Source organism: Rhinolophus sinicus, chromosome 5 (assembly GCF_057876585.1).
Source record: "Rhinolophus sinicus isolate RSI-liver-muscle chromosome 5, RSI-T2T, whole genome shotgun sequence".
In the NCBI taxonomy this organism is placed as follows: domain Eukaryota; kingdom Metazoa; phylum Chordata; class Mammalia; order Chiroptera; family Rhinolophidae; genus Rhinolophus; species Rhinolophus sinicus.
Window position 1 is genome coordinate 23,353,694 of NC_142505.1, and position 21,724 is coordinate 23,375,417.

General features: G+C 35.3%; 1 protein-coding gene across 1 annotated transcript in view; it reads right to left on the reverse strand.

The window, feature by feature from the left end:
* Positions 1-21,724, reverse strand: part of RARB (retinoic acid receptor beta) — a 670,351-nt gene that overhangs the window by 469,170 nt on the left and 179,457 nt on the right. Inside the window, exon 3 of the mRNA XM_019745272.3 lies at positions 3,935-3,986. The gene's annotated coding sequence lies outside the window, so the exon portion shown is untranslated. The remainder of the gene's footprint in view (positions 1-3,934; positions 3,987-21,724) is intronic.

Here is a 21,724-nt window from a genome sequence, read left to right on the forward strand (position 1 = left end):
CAACAAAAGAACAAGACAAGCAAAGACTCGTAGACACAGACAATAGTTTAGTGGTTACCAGAGGGTAAAGGGGGTGGGGGGTGGGAAGTGAGGGTAAGGGGGATCAAATATATGGTGATGGAAGGAGAACTGAGTCTGGGTGGTGAACACACAATGGGATTTATAGATGATATAAAACAGAATTGTACACCTGAAATCTATGTAATTTTACTAACAATTGTCACCCCAATAAATTTAAAAAAAAGAAAAAAGAAAAGAAAAAGGAAGTTTTTTCTATGGTCAAGCTGAATAATATTGGAATAACTTCAATTAAATAAATTTAAATATCAAGTGTAAGCTGAAAAAAAAAAAAAAAAAAAGGAAATGTGACTCTGTGCAAGGCCCCAACCTTCTAGGTCATATGTTAGCTCATTTGCAAAACAAATATCTTGAACCAAATGATCTACAGATCCCTTTAGTGCCAAGACTTTATGACTGCTATAGTCTTTAAACTTCAGTTATTTAGATTCCACCAGCATGCATGAATTTCGCCTAACAAGGAAAACAACTTTCAGTCTTATTATTTTTATTTAGGTCTACACTTTTTTGTGTGTTTTATTTGAATAAATGTGTTTAAAATGGACAAGTTACAACTCTCTAAAAGTGATAACTCAGCTTCACTGAAATAGATGATAAATTATAAAAACAAAAAGGATGGAAACAAAACCATGTAATTAAGTCCTGACTAGATGGCGTGGCCTAAGGATAGCTCTGAATCTCAGGACTGGTCTCTCTATGTTAAATATAAACAGCTATAGAAGATGGAATACCATCAAATAGCTTCTCTTACCAAGAGAATCCAAAGTTTTGGAGGACAACTGAAAGGGGAATAAAATAATTTTCTCACTATAGAATTTAATAAGATTTTAATCTCTGCTGGCATCACCACTTGTATGGATACCATTTGCTGGGAAAACTTTTGTGACTATAAAAAGGGCGTGTTACATGTTCAGACTCAACTCCAGACTACTGAAGTACTGATAATCTTTATTACGCCTTACCTCTAAGAAGCAGTCTCAGAAATTGTTCTAATTTATACAGCTTTTGTCTTGTTGATGTCTAATAAGCCAAAGGAAAGTTCCATGGACTCTACGAGTTGCATATCCTAAGTCTCCTCATTTCTGGTTTTGAAAGTATATATTTTAAAAAATCTTTATTGAGATATAATTCATGTACATAAAGTGCACCTATTTAAAGGGTACAATTCAATGGTTCTAGTATATTCACAGAGTTGTGCAACCATCACCATGATATAATTTTTGAACATTTTCACCTCCCAAAAAGAAATCCCACACCCATTAGCAGTAACTCCTTATTTTACGCTTTCCAGCCCCAGTCCTAGACAACCAGTAACCTACTTTCTGTCTCTATTTTACATATCTTAACCATTTCTCATAAATGGAATCACATGTGTTCTTTTGTGCCTGGCTTCTTTCGTTTAGCATAGTGTTTTCAAGGTTTAACCAGGTTATAATGTTCATTGGTCCTTCATTTCTTTTTATTATCCTAATATTTCATTATATGGATATACCACCTTTTATTTATCCATTTACCAGTTGGTAGCAATTTGGGTTGTTTCTGCATTTTGGCAATTATCAATAACGCTGCTATGAATATGTGTATGCAAGTTCTGTGCAGTCACATATTTTCATTTTTCTTGAGTATATACCTAAGAGCGGAATTTCTTGAAGATATACATTTTGATGAATACTTCATTTTAAAGTGATATATCAAAACATAATTTTGCAGTCAGGTTGCACAAGGATAAAAGAGGTCCTGTGTCTTAAATGATATTTATTGTTCTACTTTCACTCTTTTGTTATTTTCTATGTTTATATGCTAATTATATGTTTCATTTGAAAAACATAAAAAAGTTAAAAGCACTTATAATCAGAACACATATTAAAAATAACAGAGGACAAAATAGGTAACATACCCATTCCTCCAATTCCATACCCAGAGACAAGTATTTTTAAACTGCAGTGTTATTTTTAACAAAAAAAATTATACTACACATATAACTTACATCTGTCAATTATTGTTGACATACTTCTGTCATCTGACATTGATTTGCTGCATTTTAATAAAAACTAAAGATTTTATTATATTGAGGTACCATGATTTATTTAACCAGTCTTCTATTTTTTTTTTCTATTACAAACCAAGCACAATGAACATGTCGAACATATATCTTATAAACTTAAATAATCTCATAGAATATTATCTGAAAAGTTAGGGGGTTGGGTCATATAATACCTATAATTGGAATTTTAACAAATATTGGCTAATTTTACTTCAAGAAAAATCATTTTACTTTACATTGCCACCTAGAATGAAAGAGAGTGCAAATGTCCCTATGGGCTCATCATTGCTCAATGTTATCAAGCATACATTTTGCCAGTCTATAACACAAAATACATGTTTTATATGTATTTAAGTATGAGTACATGTGACTACTTTTTTCATTTTATCTACTGGCCATTGATATTTCTTTAGAGACTATCCAATTCATATCATTTGTCTATTTTTCCACTAAATTATTTTTATTATTCTTATGGATGTGTCTGCATGTATGTGTTTTGTCAATATTTGTTGACATAAATGCCTTAACTTTGTCTTTTGCCATAATATTTTTATGATGTTCTTTTTTCTCTTCACCATTTCTTGACTGCCATTATTTTCCTATTATGTTGAAATATCACTTTTATCCTATATTAAATCCCTGTATTTATGCTTCTTTCTAGACTCTACTCTGTTCCACTGATCTGTCTTTTCCTCAGTCAGTGTCAAAATGTTTTAATTGCTTAAACTTTATTAAAATATATACTGGCATATCATATTGGACAAGTTCTTCATTTTCAAAAAATGTCTTGGCTATATTCACATACTTATTCTCACAAATGAATATTATATCAACTTGAATCACTCAACTTTTTTTCTTTAAATTGTATGCCATAGACATTATTAATAATATTTAATTAGTATAAAATGCTCTGCTCTTTGGAATATAAAATTAAAGGGATCAATATATTGGAGTTAAACTATAAAAATAAATTACTTCAGTTTACATTTAAATTTGGATGATAGACACTAGCTTCCAATTAAGAAAAAGGAACAACAAAACAAAACAGAAGGAAGCTGATTTCAAATCTTAAAGTATTCATCTGATTATATAACTACACCAAGTAGAGAAGAAAATAAAGTTATCAAGTCAAAAAATCCATTAAATTCCAAATGAATTAGAAAAAAAGCAACAAAGTTATTTGGAACTACTATAGGAATTCTGTTTTAAAATAACCAATTGAACTTACCCAATAGGTTCACTTGAAAATTAAATTAAAATATGATTATAATACGAGAAATTATATTTAAGTAGCATTACATTAATTCCTTATTTTTCCCCAGTACACTTTAATATGTTTATCATTGCTATTCTTTGTACATATTTTCCCAATAAAAAAATAATGAATAATGGAGGAAACGATGGGTAAATGAAATTTTATTTTCACTATAATTAGATTTCCCATCTCAAAAATCTTCCATCTTCTTAAATCACTATGAATTAAACTATTGTGCTTCCTTTATTGCAAAACTTCCATGCCAAGCACGTTAATCTTTTCTCAGGGAATTTCAGGACCATTTTGGTATACAGTCAAGTCTAATCTTTGCCAACAGTTTGAATACATGACTTTTCAGGGGATCTACATAAATCTTTGTCTTGTTGAGACTACAGTAAATTTTGTCAATTTTTTCTCACCCAAATGCATCATCTATGCAAGTACAAAAATTCTGCATGTGTCCCCACAGCTAATAATGGAAATTCAAACCCAGTTTTTTCCGATGTGTACTCAGGATATTCATTATGTTTATTGTTCTAATTTCTTTCTTTACTCACCAGGTATGGGTCCTTGGGCAAATCACTTCATCTCTGAAATACTCTACTTTACCTGTAAAATAAGGAATTGGGTTAGACAATCTTTCAGATTCCTTTGATTCTAACATTTTGTCATTGTATTTAACTTAGTCACTCAATTTTCTTAGTATTATTTAAGTTTGATAACTACCAATAATTGGGAAAAATGTCTACAGAGAAACCTACCATTTAAATTTTTCCATTAACCATTTCTATTATTAACAGAATGTAGTCTTCATAGACAATTTGCTTTTCACTATAATCTTTTCAAGATAATAGTCACAAGAATTCCAACATACTGCCATATTTCCATAACTCAATATAAAAATAAATTTCTCATTAGAGATTACTGCAAATTCTCGTTCTTGGGGAGAAAGATTCTTTACCCTGAATTCAAGTTTGTTTATTTTCTCTAAACAGGACTTATTTTTGGTTCCCATTCTATTATCGATGTTCTCATTTATAATTTGACTTACTTTTATAAAGAACATCACTTTGAACTTTGTCTTTAGAATGCTCATATGCTAGATGGTCCCATTTCCTCTAAATTTGATTTTGTTTCTAGTTTTATTTTAAATGCAACATTATAAATCTAAAAACATTATTAAATATATATCCAAATTCCATGTAAAATTTAAAAAATGTAGAACACTTTTTGTACTCATTTTGTGTCGGGTGAAATGATAAAAGTTAAAAATCAAAACAAGAACCTATAAAAGTGACATTGGAGAAAGAGGACATGTTTCTAGCTAGTGGAAGTATATAACAGTATGGTCTTTTGGAGGCATATTATTAACCCTATATTCAAAGCCTCAGGATATTAACCAAGCAGTTCTACTTTTAGAAATATGCCCTGAGAAAATAATTAAAATAAGGACAAGGATAGGCATCCCGTTGTTGATAAAAGTGAAAGATTGGAAACAACTGAAATGTACATAACAGTGGCTTAGTTAACACAATTGAGATGCAACAATGTAATTAAGTACTATGCAGCCACTAATATTATAATGTAAAACAATGTAAAAGGTCATGGGGAAATGTTCATTCTAAAAGGTAGAAAATGGCTGTATAATATGTGTATAATAGGATTCTATTTCTTGTCAAATGCGTGTTTATAAATATTTATACATATGTCAGAAAATGATTGGGAGGACACCTGCCAAAATATATACTGGTTACCTCTTGGTAAAAGAATTATAGGTGGATCTTTTGCTATTTTTCACATTTTCTGCATTGATCACATATAATATTATCATAAGAATTATTTAGGAGCAATAAATTATATTTCTAAAAATAACTTAAGTGTCTACATTATGTCTATCAGTATAATCAGACCTTTATGGAATAAAAAATTTCAGTGATTCAATTAGTAGCTCACTTTAATTGAATTTAAGTAAATAATTTTGATCTATTCCATAATCAATTGCTGATATCTTATTTGTATTAAAGAAAATTAAAATTTGTGATAATGACCAATAAAGAAAATAAGAGAATAAGATCACCTATCCTTTCACATCCTCTCATTCTGTGTTAGGACAATAGGTCTTTAATTTCCAAGTGTTTTTAAAAAAATAAGTTGTAATAGTTTTATTTATTTGCTTGGTTTTGATATGCCTACCCACTCCACCGCAAGCTCCGTGAGGGAAGAAGCTTTATCTTTTTGCTTCATTTAGTATAGGGCACATTATATAGCTCAACAGACTAGATAAAAGGATAAAAAAAACTACTTAAGTTTTATAACATCTTAAAACCAAAAGTCATTAGATTGGCCAGTTTATTCTTGTAACCTGTAATGGCCCAAAGTTGGTGAAACATTCCCTGAATCTAACCACTTGGAGTTTACAGAACTTAACCAACACAAAAGCAAACTGTACTATGTCAACCTCCAGGACATTTATGAAAAACAAGACAATCAATCTTGATGATTTAGAGAAAGTTAATCTTCTTTACCTGTACTGCTCATTATTTAATTTTATGTCTTTAAAATATTACATCTGATTAATCAGCTATAATCAAAATTTTGAACTCCAAATATAATTAACCAAATGGCGCCCCGGTGCCATTTAGGTGAATGTTAATGGGCAAGAAGTTCATGCTGTAAAGACATTTTTTACAACCTGAGCGAAGTGGAAATGCATAATTAAACATTTGGTTCAGACAGCTGTCAAAAAAGGAATAGTTTAATTCAGAAAAATATTTATATAATGCTAACTGTTCAGAAGTGTATCTTTATATCACCTATAAAGATAGGCTTCCAAAGCAAATTAATAATGTAAGAAAAATGTCTTTAAACAACTCTATATAAATCATTCTTATCTGAGTAAGCATTCAATATCTCTAAGAGCTCTTCTAAAAGGACTTTATTGGTCAAGCTCCGTAGTAAAAATATCTTTTGTAATAAAATATTGTTCGTAATAAAACTATTCTATTTCTTTAAAAATAATTGATAGTTTAGCTTTCTCCATCATTTGGAATAGTCTTCCTCCAGTGAGCTTGAATGAACAAATGTTCATCATCTTCTTAAAACACAAGCAAACACAAATAAAATTCTAAGGTCAAGAAACTGAAACAAAAGAAGTCCTCATTTTTTCCTTTGAAGTTGCTCTGATCCCATAGGGTCTATGAATGAGTAAGCCCTTCCTATGCCAAGGCTTCAAAGCAAAAATTGAAGTGGAAAGTTACTCAATTATCTGGCAAATTCTGTCAGTGAGGCAAGCCAACCTAGAATAATTGAAGTTTTATTTTAGTATCTATTTTTGCTTATGATTTTTCTAAGAGATTGAGTGCTTAAAATTCAGTCTCTAGGTAAGTATTTTTGCTTTAAACTTTAAGAAAGGAAAAATAAGTAGGATATAAAAATGCAACTCCCATTCTCAAATATAATTTGAAAAATTATGGCGATAACCATAAGTCACTTGACAAGGGAACATCTTAAGTCATACCCTGTACACAAGAGTGCTTGTTGCAAAATATTCCTAAAATGTCTATTCCCGTCTATTCCCTACTGGTTTATAACTGCCAACAGGACCTGTTTTGCATGTTGAATGCAAAAAGCATGGAAGTTTCTGACAAAAACATTTATAATAATACTTAAATGTAGCAGTGGAATCATCCAGACTCAGTCCATAAGCTTGAAGGTTAGAAGCTAACATTTCAACGACCTGCCTGGTCATCAATGGTGAACCACTGTGGAAACCCCAAAGATGTCCAAGGACCTGGGATAAATAGTACTGGAGAGTGACACTATAAAATACAACTTAATGAAGATCTAACAACTAAGGTTCATATGCTAACAGTAAGGTTTACTTCAAGGCTTCGTAATTAATGCTACATTCAGTCAATTTACATGGACTTTAGTGGGGTATTTTATTCCATATTTAAAGACAAACAACATTATATTTTATTTAATGGTTAAAAGGAGTCTATTCTCCCAAAATGCTAATGGCAAAACTCTCAGCCAAAATTAGGGTTTAATTTATCTTCCCTGAGACACATACAAGTATTAAACAAATCAACAGACATTGGTTCTATACGGAAGACGTCTTTCCATAGAATCTGCTACTAAGCACGTCTATACTCTGAGACAGAATTTCAACTTTTAAATAAGTGGCAAGAATCTAGTGGGTTCAACACTCTTCTGCCTTGATACCTCCTTTCTATATTCTGGAACATTTTTGATCAATGTCCAAACAATATTTATGCACATATTAAGGTCATTTACTTTGGACATTCAATGTTGCAAACTGGTGAGCTACTGGTCAAATTGTGTACTCGAGTATATTTTTGAGCTACTACTCTTTCAGATTGAATTTCAGTGCTTTTAGGTGGGTGTATCTCTGGCTTTTCACAGGCTCCCCTCTTCCCTGCTGCCTTACACCCAGCTATTTGGAAGTTGTCTCACAATGACGTTATCTACCTCATCTCTCCTGGTCTGTTTTCCTAACTTAATAGAGTGCCAAGCATGTGTCAATCCTCTGCCACCAGCCTGTTACCAGCAGAAAATTGATCTCTTGGCCCCTTTGAAGCGTCTCTCTGCATATCAAGCTCTGAATCAAGAAGACTGTCAAGAGTCGGGTATATTTCCCAGGATGATTGTAGTGAATTCTTTACTGTTGCCACAGACTGGTAAGACTAAACTCTCTTCCCACAACATTTAATGACAATTATGGAATATTTGACATGGCTGCTATGGCAGGGCACTGCCCACATCCCCTGAACTCTTTCCCATCTTCCCACATACCTGCTCCCAAAGTGCTTTCACTCCCAATAGCTGCACCTGTGACTCTTCATGGCTGGATCATCAGATGTCAGAGGTATAAGTAGGACACCAAGCCCTCATCAACTCTTCCTAATTACTTTTACCCCAATCCTTATTATAATAAGCTCTGCATGGGGGAAACCTACTTAAAGACAGGTCATTTCCCAAAGTGGAAAGGAATAAGGATAATGTGTGACCAAGTCTTCCAGAGACCCTGCAGTGTTCCCATAAAACAAAGTGACTCATGTTGGGACTTGTGTGAGTTACAATTAATGTACCATCTGTGTACATATAGTGTACCTTTCATTCTTAAGGGCCTTCAGAACAGAAATCACTTACACAAGGATGCTTGAGGTCAATAGCAGAATTATTCATCAAATGCATGCATGGTACTTGGCAACAGGTACTCCACGACAATGTCAAATTTGCAATAATATGCAAAAATCCCTGCTGCTCCCAGTATCAATGAATTATGAGATACAAGTTCAGCTTTTTTTCTTTTTTTAATTTTATCAAATGACAGGATTAATTTACAAACCGAAATTCCAAACTTCAACATGGTTGTGAATTTTAAATTTTGAATAATATTTTTGAAACTTTGGCTTTTAATTTGTTATTCTTAAGAATCACCTACTGGCAAAAGCAGAATGAATAAATGCTAATGATGTAGAGGACCCCGATTCAGAGAGCGGTGTTACAATTTTCTAATACATGGAGTATTTAAAGACTGATGAGACAGTACATTATATTTGCATGGTAATTTAGTTCAGAAGTTCACGATTATTTTATTTTCCATATTAATTGCTTTTGTCTCTCAATAAATGAGTCTGTAGGAAGTGGAATTCAATTTCATTCATTTTCAATAATCGAGATTGCTTTGAACTAGCTCAATAACTCTCAGTTCCTCTTGGCCTCTGATATGCTGCTGGTGGTAGCACATAAATAATCTCAGTTTTCTTTTCAGATGCCTAAGCAGAGCTGGCCTTCGGCAAATGGCTAAGTAGACACCGTTTGCTCTTCCTGCGCCCAGCCCTTTGCCATGGCCTCTTCATAATCCACAGTCCCTCTGGCCCCTTCTCTCCCCCGCGCAAGTGAGTTATTCACACACCTGAGGTTTCTAGCCTCCCTTGTCTTTGCTCATCCTGGGCCCTCTGTCTGAAGCAGCCTCCTCCCTACATATGCGAATACACCTGGACTCCTCTCCCACGCTCCTTCATCTCCTTCCACTGAGTTAGAAGTATTCACATGGCTCTCTGAGCTACTAGACAATCAACTTCTAAAGGTTACAGACCGCAAGCCATTCATCCACACATTTCATGTAATGCTTAGCTGTATTCCTTGTCAAAAAAGTCTGCATGAATAAATAAACCAATGGATACATTAATGAGTGAGCATTAGGGTTAAGAGAGGCTTGTCTACGTTTTAGCCACATAAAACTACTTTAGTTCCTCCAACACAAGTTTCACCACCTCACCTGGGAGCCTTTGTCTATCCATAGATTCTAGCCCTGATCAAGTGGTACTGGCACTGTGTCCATGTGGACCCCTCCCCAGTCCCCATCAGACTGAGAACACCCCAAGGAGAAGGACAATGGTATGTACCAGGCCCAGAGTAGGGGTTCAAGCCATTTCTGTGGAGTGAATGGGATCACGACACCCTGTGATTTCTTCAGTTTTCCTTTCCAAAGATGACATGTCAAAAGATGATTACGGGCAGGGTGTTCCACGGACCACTGTGTTAGGAGACTACCTTGTAAGGGCAGTGAGGGAGAGCAGAGTGGCCTTCCCCTCAGCCCCTCAGCTTGCGCCAGTGCCTACCTGATTTAGGTGCTCTACAAAGGCTTTAAAGTTGTGACCTAACATCCAAAGCAAAGTGACTTCCAAACTCACCTATCAGCACTCCATCAACATGGATGAAGCACATGGGCTGTGTTTATTGGCAGTGGATTTCATCTGTTCATATGTCATTTTCAAGAGTTTTGTCATTGTTTTCCTATATAGATCACAGGATGCTACAGGAAAGAACACCTGAGTTTTCTTAAGCTGGATCCCAGCTGAATGCCAGCAAAACACTCTGGTTCTGGATCTTAGGGCCTACTGCCAAGGATTCAGCTCAATTCAGAAAGCATTTACTGGACCTGCTAAGCACAGGAAGATGCATTTGCATCAGGAAAAAAGCTCCATCCTTACCCTCAGAAAGCCTATAATCTTATTGGGGGAAGGACAGATAAGTAACTATGCTCAAACAAAGGAAGTTGTAGCAGTTTTTCTGAAGAACATGATGATCTATTTAATAGTGTAAAGGGATTGAGTTTAATTTAATAATCCATCGTACATTCAAAGAGTTGGAAAGAATTTTGATAGGTGTCTGGTCTCTTTCCCTGTAACCAATGGAATGTCCAGAAACCAGGCCCCAAAGTATGTTCGCTGATCTGGTCCTTATATTCTTAAGTGTGCATGTGTATGTGTGTGTGTGTGGGTGTGTCATAATGTTTACCCAATAGGTTTATCACTGTCATATCCTGTCATAAGTAACACTCCCTTGTGGCCCAGGGCCGTTGGTGTCTACTAGGTCATATGTACCTTCATTTGCTTAAAAACGGTAATATCCCTCTTCGGTCTACTTCAGTTGTTTTTTCTTTTCCTTACAAGAGATACTTCCCAATTTTAATTAATTTTGATGTTCTGCTTTGAACTCACAGTCTAATCGAGTAGGAAAGCTTCCAAATTATAAATAATAAACAAGAGAATAAAAGTTGACCTCAGGCAACCTAGAGGGAGGGCAATCTCATTGCTTCTGCCCAGCTTCTCCCTCAGCATTGCCAAGTTCTACAATCTTTTCTTAAAAAACAAAGAAAGAAAGAAACAAGCAAATAAACAAACTATTTCACATCTTACTTGTGACCCCTCCTGTATGACTCCTGGCTTCTCTTTCCTTGTCATGCCCAAGAAGCTACTGATTTCTATTGTTTTCTATATAGAGAGCATCAAACTACCTCTGATGTGACGGGAGGATGCTTTAAGGTAAAAGTAAGAGAGAATGTAATTGTTACATTGCAATCATCTTCGTTATGTTTCCCTAAAGGAACTTCCTGCTAACCTTCAGGAAAATACTTGCAATTATAATCTAACCAACTTCTCTCTATTATTGTACGGTTGTCCATCCAAAAGAGTTAAGATATGTCCTGTCGTATTTTAGATCTGTATGGCTCTTCTGTAGGAAAGAGCATGCAGTTAAATTTGAATTCCAGATAAATAACAAGTAACTGGGCATAAGTATATCCCAAATATTGCATGAAATATACTAAAAAAAGCATTTATCTGAAATTCAAATTTACCTTAGTGTTCTGCTTTTATTTGCTAAATCTGTATTTCTTTATATCTCAAAATTGAGTTTTAATTAGCTTACAACAAATTTGGGAGGAAGTTTAGTATGATGGTCAAGAGGGTTAGCTTCTGGAATCATATATAAAATAGTTTGCATCCTGTGTTTGTTCCATATTATGATAATAATTAGGGTTTTTTACAAATATTCTGGCATCCCTCTCCTCAGGATATAAGGTACAACCCCATTTCCTCTGTCCAGTTTAAGTTAGGTGTAGCCAATTAGCCAAGGAAATGGGTATGGAAGGCCCTCCTCTTTTTTTGTCTCTTAGTGATCATAGAGGCATATACTGAGGTGGAGCTTCCATTACTTTAGATCCTGAGTATCTACAATAAGCACAGTATCTTACAATGAGCAGGTAGCACGAATGACAAATACATTTTGGGGAGTCTAAATTAGAGAAATTTGTAGGATAACCTAGCTTTTGTGGGGAGTGGCATTGAATATGAAATCACAAGACCTACACTGAAATCTTAACTTTCTATTTATTCACTTTGCGATGTCTGGCAAATTTCTCCATAGGTGTAAGCATCAGGAGGAAAATGGTGTTGATGATTTTCTGTCAACCTAAGATTCACTATAGCGAGTATTTACCAAGTATTTGTTGTATGCCAGCATTGATAGTACTGTGACGAATACAAAATCAGAAAGATATATCACCTCAACAAATGACAAAAACGAAACTAAATCACAGTAAGAGCCATTACACCTTTTCTGGACTTAAGCACATGCCAGACACAGTTCTAAACACTTTATAAATATTAACTCATCTAATTCAACAACGCTAAAACAGAACTAAAACAATGGGCTATTACTATGCCCATTTTATCCATGAAGGGACAGCAAAGTAAGTGGCTTATCTCAATTAATTGAGAGTCTGCATTATAAAGGTTTGGTAATGGTATCAGAGTTATTAAAAGGGATAAGTGAGGACGAGAAAAGGAGCATCAGCCACAATATAAATCGACGCATCACTTCTTCCATTGATATAGTTTTAATTTCTAGTTTTTTTGGGGGGTGGTCAGTTGAGTTAAATAGGGAACCTAGTGATTTACTGATGCTCCTTCCTTTCATTGCAGAACATTTCTATTTTAACCCTGATGTTCTTTCTTAAATTAAATCCACATTTTCAATATTCTCTTGGATATTTTCCTATGGTTTGATAACTCAGATTTATTGTGTCCACAAACAACTCATTTCCTCTCTAGTTTCTGCTTCTAATAACTTCTCCATTTCTGTGAATGGAATGATCATTAATGTAGGTATCCAAATGTGAATGACTGAACTTTGAGTCCTCCTGCTTCCCCTTCCAAATGTTCTAGAGTGTTTTTTGGTTTTACTTTTCAATTACGGTTAACATACATTATATTAGTTTCCTGTGTACAACATAGTGATTAGAAGTTTATATAACTTATGAAGTGATCACCCTGACAATCTCGTACCCATGTGACACAATACATGGTTATTATAATATTATTGACTATATTTCCCAAGCTGTAGTTTTCATCCTTGTGACTGTTTTTATAACTGGCAATTTGTAGAGTGTGTTTCTCTATCCCTTTCCTCACATTTGTCAATAAGCTGGTTTAGATTTTTCCCTTCCTCTTATTTCTACTCTTGCTATCACAGCTACTCACCGTCTCAATCTTCTGCTAATACCATCCTGTTCTAAATATATTTTACCTACACTTCCCTGATTTATCTTCTTAAAGGGTAGCTCTGCCCTAGTGTCCTACTGCAAAGATTTACGAGTTGATTTTTGCAAATACCTTTATCCTCCTCTCATGATTCTCACATTTCTGTGCACTTATGATTCAAAGAGCCTGGACTCAACTTTGGTTTTCAGGCCTGGCATCTTTAGATAGTTCTTTGAAAGTGTTTGCAAGCTTCCTTTTTTTCTTCCCTTATAACCCTCAGGCCAAGACCTGTTGTATTGCCGCAAACACTCCTTCTCTTCTACATTTACAAATAGAAAAAAAGAATGTTCACGATGACAATTACACCTTTCTATTCCTCCTCCCGACTTGTACTTTATCCGTGTTTCTTACTATCTCTGACAAGTAGTTTCAACTCGGCTCTGTCTCAACACCTGCTTTCCCTTTGAGATGATGAAACATTTTCACTTAAAATTTGACTCCTTCTTTTCCTGCAGCCCCACGTACAAAACCCTATTCTACTTTTGTTAAACATGGCATATCGAAGATACACATCTATCTCTCTGTCCTCCCAAAAGGCATAAATCCACAAGGTTAAAGAAATGGGAGAGGAGACAACAGCAGATGAAAGATATCAACAAAATTTTAGTAGCTGGAAAGCATATGGAAAACTTAGCAGATCAGAGAGAATTAAAACATGAAATTGTGGGTTTCATCAAAGAGGAGTAGGTGGTCAACAAAAACCAAGCCAAATGATATGACAGAAGGAAATGCAATCATACTATATGGCATCTTCATCTATAAGCAATATTTGTACCACCATATGTGTAATATTGAATATTAATTAAACTAAAATTGTAGTTTAACTATATTGGAAATCAAGTGTTGGGAACTGAGCACATGAACGTAACATGAAAGAGTTAAATTTTCATCTTCTATAAGTGGACACCAGTAAATGATTTCTACAATTGAACAAGCAAAATAAATAAATGAATAAATAAATAAATGAATAAATAAATAAATAAATGTATGAACAAGTAAATTAGAAACATTAGACTAGAATAAAAGAAAACTGCTGAAAAGTTGGAAATGATTGCTTCATGGAAGCAGGAATAACTGCTGGAAAATGGCAGAGTATAGATTTCCTGTGTTTTGTTATGTCTCATAGAATCACTTGACTTCCCAAACTGAATACATGTAATACTCTTCCTCTAAAATGAAACCACTTTACTCAAGTATAACAGAGCATGCTTTTAGTATTTCTAAAATCATGAGCCTTTTGAGAAGTAAAGAATTATTTAGGAAGTATGGATTCAGGGGTCTCATCCTCAGGATTAAATCTTGTATAAAATTTTGACCATTTTATGATGATTTTGGTTGTAAGGTAATAAAATGTGTCTCATGTGCTCAAAGAAGGCTCACCCTCTGATAATGAACTTGCTGCCTTCCAGACCCCTTTCCATAGCCACAGTCTCGGAATGGGTGTGGGCAGAGCTCTCAAGACTTGGTTCTTTCATAGTTATCCCAACACACCATCTAAATGTTGTGACGTGAAACTCTGTGAGTCTAGAAACTTGCTATACTTGCTTAAATGCTGTTTTCCATCTCTCTGAAATGCTGTTCCTCACTTACCTAGCAAACTCTTACTCAGTTTTTAAAATCTGGAGTAAGTGCTTCTTCTTCTACAAAGCTTTCTCTCCTCAAATAGTAAATGGTGTCCTCTTCCCATTTGCTTAATTATAATACTCATGACACCACTAACAACAAATTACCTCTCTACATACTTTCCCCTTTATTAGACTTGGAGGTCTTTGAGAAAGGGAACTGTATCTTACTAACTTTCTAATCACAGTGTCAAAAATATTTATCAAATGAATAAATAGATTCAGGAAATTAGGCAGCTATCAAATACCTGATATGTGCCTTAATTTTACAGAAAATCACCCATAGCCCACCATCAGCTTATATCTAAACGTCCAACCAATGTAAAGATGCTGAGCTAACATAATATGCTTTAATTCTTAACACTACATAAGAGGCATATTTCACAGATAAATGCATCTACAGAACTAAAACAAATATGCTCTCTTGCCTTTATGAATCTCTCAACCTGTCCCAGAGTCTCCCAACTTTCTAATGACAAGTATCTCAATTGGAAAAAGAAGGGTCAGAGTGGTGGAAAGAAGCAAGGAAGAATTGCCAGTCCAAATCATACATATTCCACTAAATGCAATGTTGAAATTCTTGAAACTCTAACTCAATATTTGGTGGAACTTTGACAATTCTGAGTGAAATCACATGAATGCTAGTCTGTGGTAGAAGAAGACACAATTGTCTAGAATTGGCAGATGGACATGTCTCCTGATGAGCCTTAGCCTGCCCTTCCAAACCTATTTCCTTTGTCCTAGTTCCTAGCATCTCAGTTCTTCCACAGTGACCTCTAAGGAGCCCCACTGCTTATTCTCACCTGCTTCAACCTGGCCTGACTCACAAGACTTCTCTAAGTCAGCTGAAAACTATGCCTGGTTGTATTCCCATACCTGAAGCCATATCATTACTGAACTAAAGAGAGAAGAAATGGCCTTAATTTCTATCTCTAAAGATGTATCTTTTTCACCCTTGAAATTAATAAGCACGGCTGGATGAAACACAACTATCACACAAAGAGTAAAGAAATCTGAGAGTGAGTGTCTTTGGCCAGTTAATCCACAAGTTTTCTGCCACCACAAAGATTAATCAACACATACAGAATGTCTCAGAAATATAGACACAATTATAAACATTTTTTAATAACTTGAGTGAATATGTATAAGGAAAATTTGTTCAATGAAATAAGCCCTTTGATATCACAGTAATACATTCCTTTAAAATATCAACATTCTGCTTTTACTGATGTATTAACATGGGAAAGTTGAATGCATTTAAGTGGGATATTATATATTGGGTAGGGGGACTTGGAGCTATTTTGTACGAAGTATTCTGCAAGATATAGCTATTAAGTTCAACTATGCAGGAAATCCACACAGATAATTTAAATGGCCCAAATCACCAACTTAGCTATTTTTCAGCCTTGTGTTTTTCACTGTATAGACAATATTTGTAGAAAGTGAAGGCATGAAATGAATAGTGATCCTGCTCATCTCTACAAGCAGGAAAAGCTGCATAAGTTAGTCCATAAATGCTAGTAGGCATCATGGTGCAGTGGGAAGCACAGGGGTTGGAACCTAAAGGACTTAGGGTTTCACGTTCTTTTAGTGCCTCAGTTTATTTATCTTCAGAAATAGGAAAAACACAAGAAGCACTATATTGAGCATTTGAAAGAGAACACTGAGCATAGCTTCATAAATAGTGGTGATTAGTCCAAAATATATCACAGTCCTTCACTGTATTTTATCCATGTATACACAGCCCCAAGTTATCATGGAACGCCACGTTCCTTAATGTTTGCTACAGCACCTTCCATAGTATGTGTGGAGACTAGGTGAATCTTTTAAAAACTCCTTTTTCTTCTTTTACCAGGTTCTTTTACATAAACATTTTTTTTAATGACTCCCCCCCCAGCCTTTCCTTATGGATTGAGCCCCCGACCTAATTACATAAGTACCTGATGGGCTGGAACACTTCCAAAAGGGCCTCTTAGGAAAAACAATCTGAAGGGTTTTCTTCCCCTTCTTTTGTAATTACATAATTACTCAGCTGACTAATATGAGTCACCGTGTGCCATTCTAATCTCCCAGGCACAAAATAGTTTTATTATTTTCCTTGGAACTACCTAATTACCCAATGGATAGCAATAACTCCCGGATCTTTTCAGTAAGTAATCTGTAAAGCGCAAGGCTGGAATTCCTCCAGAAGTCTTTGAAAATACAGGAGGACTTAGAATAATATTATCATCCGCCACATGAGAGACACTGGAGGTCTTGGTGACAAGGGTGGTCCAATGATACACCACAAATAAATTTGGAGAAACATTGATAGACTCAGAGCACAAGATAAGTTAATGAGGCAGAGTCTCCCAGCTGGGTCCTAGGAAATGTGTTCTTGAGCCAGAACAGAAGTGGTTGAGTGCACATTTCATGAGTTAAAAAAAAAAGCAAGCATCCCAGATATGTATTTATTTATTTATAAATTATATGCATCGACTTAGGTTAACCCATATATTAACTATTAGCAAAGCTTAATTCATATTTTCATAAAACCCAAATGCTAATAGAAATCATAATATTTTTCCATATCCCAATGGAAGTCTAGTGTACCCTGTTTTGGAGAATATTGCTTTCCAGAATACCAAAGTCTCCAATGTGTTCTAAAATAGGTTTATGATTGACCTGTAGTTGCTCAGTGTCTATTCACTTAGGGAATAGATTAGGACACTACCTATTTTGAGACTTCTCTTAGTTTTTTAAAAGGATGTGCAGGAAAGTCATACAAGCCTGTGAACACATCAGTTTACCCCAGGACATATTCTAGGGGATGCTCAGACAGCAGCAGGCACAATAGTCTTCTCTCCATGTGTTTCCTGACTTCCCTCTTCTTCTAATTTTCCAAGCAGCCCCAGGAATGGTGGGTGCATGAATGCCTCTTTCTGGCCTAGAGTCTAAAGTGTTGGGCAGACTGCATGATTTACAAAGCCAACATGTTGGTCTATGCCCTGGGTATGATGGATTTCTAATAAAAAGAAACGCATATTTATCCAAGCTATTGAATAGCTAGGTCTAATCGATATTAAATCTGATCAAGCCATTTTCCAATGTGTAATAAAATACTAAGTCATGTTCATAAATTCAACTGTATTTAGAACTGTCCTCTGTAGTTCATATTCATTAAAACATTTTAAGAAAGAGGCTACATTAAATTTTATCTTAGAACGAATAAAAATACTGAACCTAAGGAACTTCTGAAGATTCATGAGTACAGCTGAACCTAAGAATATACTTGTAATTTACTGAAGTAATTATTGATTCATGTCCATGACAATTGATTTTATATTCCAGAGGTTCACAGCTCAAATTCTTAGAAAGTTTCATAGGTTTAATAAAAAATTAATCTGAAAAACTGTTCAGTCAAGTCTTATTCTTCTGGTGCATAAACCAAATCACACATTAGTAGTAGAAGTAGCAGCACTGAGTCGTTTTGACAGTTGAACACAAACAGAGGCCCCAAACAATGAACACACAGAAACAGTACACTCCCCTGGAGGGAGGCAGCTCTGTGTTTGAATGGCTGGAAGGGAGCCAACAGACTGTCCATTAACTTAAACCTCTCAGATACCAACAGTTACCTCGCTTTCTCTCTTGGAAGGGTCTCCTGATCAACATCCTCCTGCCCAGACTTAGACCCCCAATCTTTCTCAACTCTGTTATTATAATTAGGGGAGAGAAGAAAAGGAGAGGAAATCCAGGAAGCTTACTGATATATGTATAAATGTGCAGCATCACACTCTCTTCATAGCTTGGAAGTTTAAGACTCTCCTTTCTCCATCTGACAGTTGAGCAAGTTGCTTTTGCAAGGAGGCATTCTACCCAGGCTTATCCCAACTTTTAGACCAATGATTTCCTACAAACAGACCTAACATCTCTCTTCTTTTCTCAGACCTCTTGCTACCAATAAACTAGATTTTACAGATGTTTGAACTTTATCTTTCAGAAGTCATTGGTTATAGTCCATTCCTCCAATTAGAACAAAAATGTTTAAAGGTCTTTGATTATAAGAATGATGACTCCCCCTTAAGCTGGAAACTGTCAGATGCAAACGGGGAATTCACTGAGAATAATGGAGATGAATAAAGAGAGATTGGGCTGCTGTATGAGGGAAAGAGATTCAAAGATTCCAGGACTAGCCTTGTATAGTCAGTTGACTGTTGCTTTTTACTGATCCTATTGTTACTAGGAACAAGCTTTACGTAGTTGGAGAATATTTAAGCAACATTGGAAAGATACTTTAATTTACTATTCATTCAGTCTACAAAATGTTGAGTACCTACTATTTTCCAGACACTATTTACCGGGAACTAGAGATATACAATTCACTCACTTCTACAACTATATTTCGAGTATTCACTATAAGCCAGGCATGAGGTGGCCACACAACATGGTAGCAGTATGTGGAACCTTCACATACTAATTCTAGGCTCTGATTACTATAGAAGGGCCTCATAAGAGAGAACTCAAAGATTATTTAGAGCTTTAGAATCTGTAAAAATAATCTTCTTTCCTTCCTTCCTACCTTTCTTCTTTCCTTCCATCCATCCATCATTCTAATATACATCAATGAAGGGTCTATATATATTTGGTGGGGCGCTGGGCACTGAGGAGACAACATTGTGGAGACTCAGGTATGATTCCTGTCTGACACTTAGACAAGTTGACACAAGTTCAATTTCTCATGTTTTGCCCAACTGGGGAGAAGATACTAATGTGTGAATCACGCAAGCATCTAAAATTGCAGCTGTCATTTGTCCTTGGTATATCTAAACCTGCCCCCACCCCCGTTTTATTGCAGTATAATGGACAAATAAAAATTGCATATATTTAGGTTGTATAATTTTTAAAGGTGCATAATGTGATGATTAAATATACATATACATTTTGACATGATTATCACAATCAAGTTATTCCATCACATAGTTATGTGTGTGTGTGCATGGTGAGAACATTTAAGATCTATTCTCTTAGCAAATTTCATAGTATAAAATACAGTATTATTAATTATACTCACCATGCTGTATGTTATCTCCCAAGAACTTACGCATAAGAGAAAATTTGGACCCTTTGACCAATATCTCTCCAGTCCTGCTTCCCCACACCCCCACCCTACCCTCCAGCTCCTGGCAAACACTGTTCTACTAGTTCAACTTTATAAATTCCACATATAAGCGAGATCATAACTGTCATTAGTCCTTAAAGATAAGGTAGAGAGGGCTGTGAGGCCCTCTCAGAAGATTTTGGGTCAAAAATATATGTGAAGAAAGAGTTTATTAAGAATTCACTGAAAGGGTTCTGTTATTGAAAAGTCTTCTCTGAACTTATTTACCTTCTATTGATTCATTTTCATTTACTTTAGAGGATTTCATTGGGTTGTAATTCTAACTAAAAACAAAACAAACAAACAAACAACAAAACACAAAAACCAAAAGAAAAGAAACGGGAGAGCCTGGGAGGTCTGCAGATCACCAGCTCCCCAGCCAGGATGGCTTGCGCTCCAGTGCCTTACACACGCACATGGTTTCTATTAAAACCATTGAGAAGTACTTCTGAACAGCATCAACCACACATTTCCTCAGTGAGCCACAAAATAAAGTGCTATTAATTCTCACCAATATTCATGAAATGACTGTCTTTTATTGCCTACGTCTAACCTCCTACCATGGTCTTGAGGTTTCCTATACTTTCTGACCTGTGGGCGAACCTCTTTTGCATCTTAGGGAGCATCCTGAGTGGTCATAAAGACATTCAAGGCCACCTTCAGTTATAAAGCCTAATATGCCATTCAGATACAAATCATCTTGAGGTAATTATAAATAGTCTCTTTTAAAAAGGAAAGATCTATAACGCCTACTTTTCCTTCCTTCTCTCTGAACTCCATGGTACAAATATGCTTTCTTTTTAAAGAAAGACATTATTTTTTTAATTTATTAATACATGACTCCAAATGTTCTCTCTCTCTCTCTCTCTCTCTCTCTCTCTCTCTCTCTCTCTCTCTCTCTCTCTCCCTTTTCTTCCCCCCCTTCTTCTCTCTCTCCTGATTTCTGATTAACTTCCAAGTCCCGTTGAAAGCACTTTTTTTTTAAATGTTATTTAAAAAACACATTACCTTTTATATCTACTGTGCCCATTCTCAAGTTACAAGCCTCTGAAGTGTGCTTGGCCTGTTGCCGGGTGTATTTATTACCATTAATAAATGAGTCGCTGGTGTAAGAATGCAAATTTTATGTGGCCCATGTATAAATGAGCCTGTTAAGAATGACCAGATACACATTTTATGTGACTGCTAAATAATTATGTCATACAAGTACAGCTTGTGAATTCAACATTAAAGAAAGAAATGGTTTCGAGTAATATTAGAATGAGTATTTGTCAAGACATGGTTTTGGTGAATTAAGGCCATAAAAAAAGGACAAAAGAAAATGTTCAGGCTCTAGGAAGAGAAATGTGGAAGTTTATCATAAGAACCTCTTACCCAGGGGCTTCTGATAGCCACTCCCCTATCATCACGTTGTTATATTTTGAAAGCTCATCCAATTCATAAAACTGCCCATACGTTTTCAACATTTTCATCTGTGAAGACAGGTATTGGATGATGGACATCTGAAGCTGTGGCTATACAAGCAACAAAACTTGACATCAGAATTAAGCAAATGGTATCAGGTAATGGGGATGTGGTAGTTAAGAAGATAGGTATTCTTGGAGCTCACATGCTGGGGGGGTGGGGCATGGGCATTTAATGACTAATCATATAGTAGTAGATTGTACTGTT